Source organism: Arachis duranensis, chromosome 7 (genome assembly GCF_000817695.3).
Source record: "Arachis duranensis cultivar V14167 chromosome 7, aradu.V14167.gnm2.J7QH, whole genome shotgun sequence".
NCBI lineage: Eukaryota > Viridiplantae > Streptophyta > Magnoliopsida > Fabales > Fabaceae > Arachis > Arachis duranensis.
The window spans coordinates 53,536,008-53,543,164 of record NC_029778.3 but is presented as its reverse complement, the minus strand read 5'-3'; the positions used below and the strand labels follow the sequence as shown (position 1 = coordinate 53,543,164).

The following is a 7,157-nucleotide window of genomic DNA, read 5'->3' as shown; positions in this document are numbered from 1 at the left end:
GAGGAACAACAATAACACATGTATTCTCACATAAAAAACTCACACCTTCATGTGTATGAGATAAAATCTGACCATTGTAGTATATTTTTAAACTAATATAACCCTCCATTTTATACACTCATCACACTCACTCACGAATTTTTTTCACTCTCTCAAACTGAGAACATTTTGTAGAACAAAGCTCTTATTATTTCACTTTTATTAACTTTACTCTCATACTCCATTTTTATGTTTTAACACAATCCAGAACTTTTTTTATAGTTACTTTTATATTTTTTATTCCCCCAGCACAAAATGTCGCTGACGTTTTTACTTTTTTTGCAATACGTCAATGACATTTTGACCGAAAAATAATTTAAAAACATGTCTTCAAGCAAAACGTCACTGACGTTTTCCTTTGTGACAATTAAAAAATAAATAAATATCAACACGTCGCTGATGTTTTGCCTATAATAAAAAAATTATACAATACGTCGCTAACATTTTCTCCACGCAAAATTCCAAAAAAAAATTTATGCAATTCGTCGATGCCGTTTTGCTTTGTTTATTAAAAAAAACTCACCCTCTCACAAAACGTTGAAGACGTTTTGTTTCTTTCAAAAAATTGAAGCAGGCCCATAGTAGAGTAATATACAATACCAATCAAACATCATTGAATAACACATTGAAGTTGCGAATGTGATTGGTACACGTGTTAAATGTCTTTGGCAGTGAAGATTTAAGGGTTCGGTAGGGTTTTGACTCGTGTGAGTTGACCACATGCTCATGGGTAAAGTTGGAATGACAATAAAGAACTACAGTATCAAAGGGTAGTATACAGTATAACGTAGTAGGGAACCACCATTGTTTCTTTTCTCACTTTACAAAACACTCTCTTATTATCTCTCTTCAACTCCCCGGCGTAGATCCGAGGAGTTTGGGAAACCTAACTCCGTTCAATCTTCTTTCACTGCGAAAATCTTCGTTTTCATCTTCGTCTTCTTCATCATCAACATCAACATCATCATCATCATCCGCAGGTGAGTCTCTTCTATTCCATCCTTCTCTGATTCAATGCTCTTGTTCTCTCAATTGTTTCATTCGTTTCTGATTAACTGTGTATTGTTTTTTTACTTTATATTTTTCCTTCGCTGTTATTCGTTATTGTTGAGCGGCTTTTGTCTTAAGCAAGTTAACGATTGTGTCATATTATAGTTCGAGCCTTTCTGAAACTAAACCTTTTTTGTATCAACGAGTGATTTCATCAATTTTTTTTATTAGAGCTTATGTTGATTCGATATTTCTATTTTTTTATGTTTTTGGTATCCATTAGTTTGTTTTTATGGTGCTAATTCTCGTAACAATTTGTGTAGCGTATGTTTTTGTTGGTGTTGCAGTCATGGCAGGAGCTGCACCTGAGGGAACACAGTTCAATGCTCGTCAATTTGATGCCAAAATGAATTATTTGAAAGTGATTTCGCTTTTTTCTTACTATCATGCCAATATATTAGTTTCTTTTTATCTTTTGGGTTTAATTTATGGTTTTGTTCGCTCGCTCTGTTGGCTCTTGGATACACAGACTCATAGCTAATGGACAAGACTTATTCACATCTTATGATGAGGTGTACGATAGCTTTGATGCTATGGTTTCCAAGAGAATCTCCTCAAAGTCATTTATGCTTATGGTAAACTTTTATTAGTCCCTTTTATTAGCATAGAACCTAGCATGGTGTTCAATCTGTTATGCTTTATTATGTGTAAACTGCCGTATTGTTTGTCCCACTAATGTATTTGTCATGTACTTTTAGTTGAAATTTTGGAATATAAAACTTTTATTATTAAACTAATATGGTTTGTTCTGTAGGTTTTGAAAAGCCATCAGCTATTCAGCAAAGGGGAATAGTCCCATTCTACAAGGGACTTGATGTTATTCAACAGGCCCAATCCGAAATTGGAAAAACTGCAACTTTTTGCCCTGGAATCCTGCAACAACTTGACTACAGCCTAACTGAATGTCAGGCCTTGGTTTTAGCTCCAACCCATGAGCTTGCTCAGCAGATTGAGAAGGTTATGCGGGCGCTTGGAGATTATCTAGGTGTGAAGGTTCATGCCTGTGTGGGAGGCACCAGTGTTCGTGAAGACCAACGCATTCTAGCCAGCGATATTCATGTTGTTGTTAGTACTCCTGGACGTGTCTTTGATATGCTTGACAGACAGTCACTTCAGCCGGATCACATTAAAATGTTTGTGTTGGATGAGGATGATAAAATGCTTTCAAGGGGTTTTAAAGACCATGTACTTTTTTACTTACTTGATTACTTCTGTTTTCATTTTTCCTTTTATTATCAAGATATTATTTATCATTACTGCTTGGTTATAGATACGTAAAATCATCCGATGCAAATTTGTCTGTTTACCCAAACCCAACATTAATTCCTTTATCAGTTAAAAGCTGACCCCCATTTAGTGGAATAAGGCTTTGCTGTTGTTGTTTTTTATCTGTTAAAAGTTCTTATTTTGCGACTCTTAATTTCCGATTAAAGATTATTTTATTTACATAATTTCTATATCCATTCTCTGCTTCCTTGTTATCAGATCTACGTTATATTCCAATTGTTGCCATCTTAGATTCAGGTTGGAGATTTCTCAGCCACAATGCCCCCTGAGGCCCTTGAAATTACTAGAAAGTTTATGAACAAACCTGTGAGGATCCTTGTGAAGCGTAACGAGCTCTCTTTGGAGGGTATAAAGCAGTTTTATGTCAATTGTGAGAGAGAGAGGAATGGAAGCTTGACACACTTTGTGATCTGTACGAGACATTAGCCATTAACCAAAGTGTCATTTTTGTCAACATCAGAAAGAAGGTAAATTGGTTGACGGACAAGATGCGAAGCCAAGACCACACATTGTCAGCCACCCACGGTGTAACGACCCAATTTTTAGTATGTCTAGATCATACCCAAAACTGAGCGCTACCAACTTGACCTCCTAATTATTACCTATTATTTATTATATGAGTATGATTCGTTGTTAAAAGTGTAGTTATTTGGCGAGGAACTTTTTTTTTCGATAGCGTTTGTTTAACGTTCGGAATCATTCACAAATCATCTCGCAAATAATAACAGATACAATAGTTATAAACAAACACACTTATATACATCTCAAACAATTAACAACATTCAGTTATCCAGCCTATATTAGAATAAAGATCTTTAGTTAGAACACCCCTAGATATAGCTAGATAATAACTATATACATATATATACATACAACATCCCAGGCCCTGACCTGTTCAAGAGGTCCCTAAGCTGGCACCCAGGCTAGCCTAGACTCTATACTCACCTAGTCCCTCTAAACTACTAAAGTGAGGGAAAATACATTCTAGGTCTTCAAAACTCGAGTCAGGTCGAATGTCATTAAAAAGGTAGAAGGTCATATACTACTCCTCTGCACGATCATACATTGCCATATGACGTCCCACTGGTACTCCATCAAGTAGCCACATAACAGGAGTCTCATACATAGGATTTAGGCTAAAGTGCGCATACGAACGGGGTGCAGATGTTGGCTGGTTTCACTGTATATACATATAAAAAGAGAACGAGATTCACCCTAGACTCAAAAGACTACCTAGAGTGGAATCTTCTTTACAAAATGGTCAACGGTAGATTATGGAAGGGTACTCCTGCTTCCATCTGAAGGGGAAAAGAGAGAGAGAAGGGGTAAGAACTGGGGAGTTCTTAGTAGAGCTGGGGTTATTAGTTACATTCATTAATTATGTGTTGCTTAGTAGATAAATATCAGAAATACAGAGAAGCAGTAAATAGGAGATACAAATAAATAGAAGAAGTAAAAAAATAGAAAGTAGAACACAAACAGAAGAATACAAGAAAATAAAACACAAACACAGAGAATAGAATACAAACAAAGAAAGCATACATTCATACAACAGTCATAGCAAAGGAAATGCACAACCAAGTATGATGCATGTCTAGCCCTAGTGCAGGTAATGAGCTCATTTGTCGATTTTTACCCGCTGTTGACGTAACCCAAAGCAGCTGAAACGGGTATAGTTTTTCAGTTAGCATAGGTACAGTTCTCACTAACCGACGTATGCGTCATATCCTCTGTAAGTAGACTCTGCCTTACATGTGGCAGCATTCCAGCCGTGTATGAAATCAAATCCTCTGTAAGCAATCTTTGCCTTACAGGTGCGGCATTCTAGCTGTGTATGAATTAATATCCTCTGCAAGTGATCCCATGTTATCAATTATAGGTACAGCTCTCAATAGCTGTGTATCACTAGAAAACGTTTTGTTGTCGTACCACTATTTATCTGACTGCCTCAATGCAACAGATGAACATACAAATAATTCTGGAGTTGCCTTAATGCAACAAATGAATAAACAAACATCTCTTGGGTTGCCTCAAGCAACAAATGACCTTTCAACAGGTCCTCTATTTTTTATCATACTACTCTTTTCTGGTTTCTCTTTTTTCTGTATTTCTTTACCCTGCTTTGGTTACTGTATTCTCTGTGTTTCTCTACTCTGCTCTGATTTCTCTATTTCACGTATGTATTTAAACCTTTTGTAAATTTCGGTATGAATAGTTAGCCTGTCCCAAGTATAGGTTCATTAAGTCTATACTGAAATAGTTTAACTTTTCATATAATACCTAACCCTAGCCGCAACTCAAGGACTAACTATGTTGTCCTAGTTCGTTCACTAATCTCTGTCTGTTTTTCTGTCATAAAAACTTTACGGAATTTTCTTTGGTTTTTATCTTTTCTTTAACTTTTTATCTTTCCTTTATCTTTGCCTCACTAACATGTCTAAAACTTTTACAAAAAACTGCCTTTTCGCATTATTTTATTATTTTTATTAAAATATTATTAAAAATTAACCACCTTAACTTTTAACTTTTAAAATTCACTTTTTACCACCCGTAACTTTTAATATATCTACTCTGATTACCCTAACTTTCAAAAATTACCAAATAACCCCCCAAACACAAAAAAATTTACATCCTTACCCTTTTTAAGATCTAAAGCCTGTTCTTCAATATTCTTCATCACACTCAAAGTGTTCTTCGTAAATTCTTCAGATTTTTTCTCTATTTTTACCCGTTTTTCAGTCTTTTCAGCAACCGATTTTTACCATAATTCATAATAAATTCCTAGCCACTAAAACCCCATCTTTTTCACATGATTTTAACACAAATTGAACCCCAATTTAGGCACTAGAGTTTCGGTTTCCAGCTACACTCAATAACACAAATTCATAGCTTGAATTTCATCAAATTTCATCAAATCTTCATCAAATTTTCAACAAGAATCACTCATATAAATCATCAATTTCAAGTGCAGCCAAACCATATCATAATTACACAATTCAAACACAATCAATCAAGATTAAATTCATCAAACCCTACCTGGTTTTGCTGCTCCTAATTCGGTTATGTCCTTAGATGGTCCTTAAGCACTTTTTCCACCTAAATCACATCAAGAACAACTTTAAATCTAAAAATTCTCAACTAACCAAATCTTTCTCAGCAGGTTAGGAAGGAATTTCTCACCTTAAACTTGCTGGAAATTAATGTTTCTTGGCCCTCAAGTCAAGTTAAGCATGATTCCTAAGGAAGAACATCAAGAAAACACATGTTTAAGCATGTTTCCTTGAAACCGAAGCAAAAGGGAGATTGTGCAACCAACTCACCTTGATTCCAGCTTTGATAAGTCATATGATCATGTAGAGAAAGAGGAGATGATCATTTTGGTCGGATTGGAACTTTAATTTGTGCTTTAGTTCAGCAAAAATCAAGGTTTGAGGATTTGGAACTAAGAACTTTTCTCTCTTTTTCTCTCTTGAAAATTTTGGCAACAAGGAGCAAATGAACCAGCCTTGGTGGTTGATGACCGGATAATTTATACACTTTTTGGCATTGTTTTTAGATAGTTTTTAGTATGATTTAGTTAGTTTTTAGTATATTTTTATTAGTTTTTAAGCAAAATTCACATTTCTAGACTTTACTATGAGTTTGTGTGTTTTTCTGTGATTTCAAATATTTTCTGGCTGAAATTGAGGGACCTGAGCAAAAATCTGATTCAGAGACTGACAAAGGACTACTGATGCTGTTGGATTCTGACCTCCCTGCACTCGAAATGGATTTGTTGGAGCTATAGAAGTCCAAATGGAACTCTCTTAATTGCTTTGGAAAGTAGACATCCAGGGCTTTCCAGCAATATATAATAGTACATACTTTGCTCAATTTTAGATGATGCAAACTGGCGTTCAATGCCAGCTTTCTGCCCTATTCTGGTGTTAAACGCCAGAAACAAGTTGCAAGCTAGAGTCAAACGCTAGAAACAAGTTACAAACTGGCATTTAACTCCAAAGAAGGCCTCTACATGTGAAAGCTTCAATCCTCAGCCCAAGCACACAGCAAGTGGGCCCGAAAGTAAATTTCTGCATCATTTACTTGTTTTTGTAACCCTAGTAGCTAGTTTAGTATAATTAGAACTTTTTCTCATTGTATTAGACATCTTGGTTATTCTAGTTCCCCCTCTGGGGCCGAAGCCAATGAACACCATTATCACTTATGTATTTTCAACTGTGGAGTTTTTACACACCATAGATTAAGGTGTGGAGCTCTGCTGTTCCTCGAGTATTAATGCAAAGTACTATTGTTCTTCTATTCAATTCATGCTTATTCTCATTCTAAGATATTCATTCGCACACAAAAATATGATGAATGTGATGATTATGTGACATTTATCACCATTCTCACTCATGAACGCGTGATTGACAACCACTTCCGTTCTACATGACAACAAGCTTGAATGTATATCTCTTGGGTTTCTAATCAATGATTCACATCGACTCCCCTCTGAAAATGGGGCATCTGAATCTGAGATTAGAATCTTTGTGGTATAAGCTAGAATTAATTGGCAGCATTCTTGAGATCCGGAAAGTCTAAACCTTGTCTGTGGTATTCCGAGTAGGATCTGGGATGGGATGACTGTGACGAGCTTCAAACTTGCGACTGTAGGGCGTGGTGACAGACGCAAAAGGATAGTAAATCCTATTCCTACACGCTCGAGAACCAACAGCTGATTAGCCATACGATATCTGTGCATGGTATTTTTCATCCGAGACGAGAAATCTGACAGTTGATTA

General features: G+C 35.9%; 1 pseudogene; it reads left to right on the top strand.

Annotated features, from left to right (window-relative positions):
- The first annotated feature begins 1,378 nt into the window (after positions 1 to 1,378).
- LOC107459024 (eukaryotic initiation factor 4A-15-like) lies at positions 1,379 to 2,751 on the top strand (annotated as a pseudogene).
- The last annotated feature ends 4,406 nt before the right edge of the window (positions 2,752 to 7,157 follow it).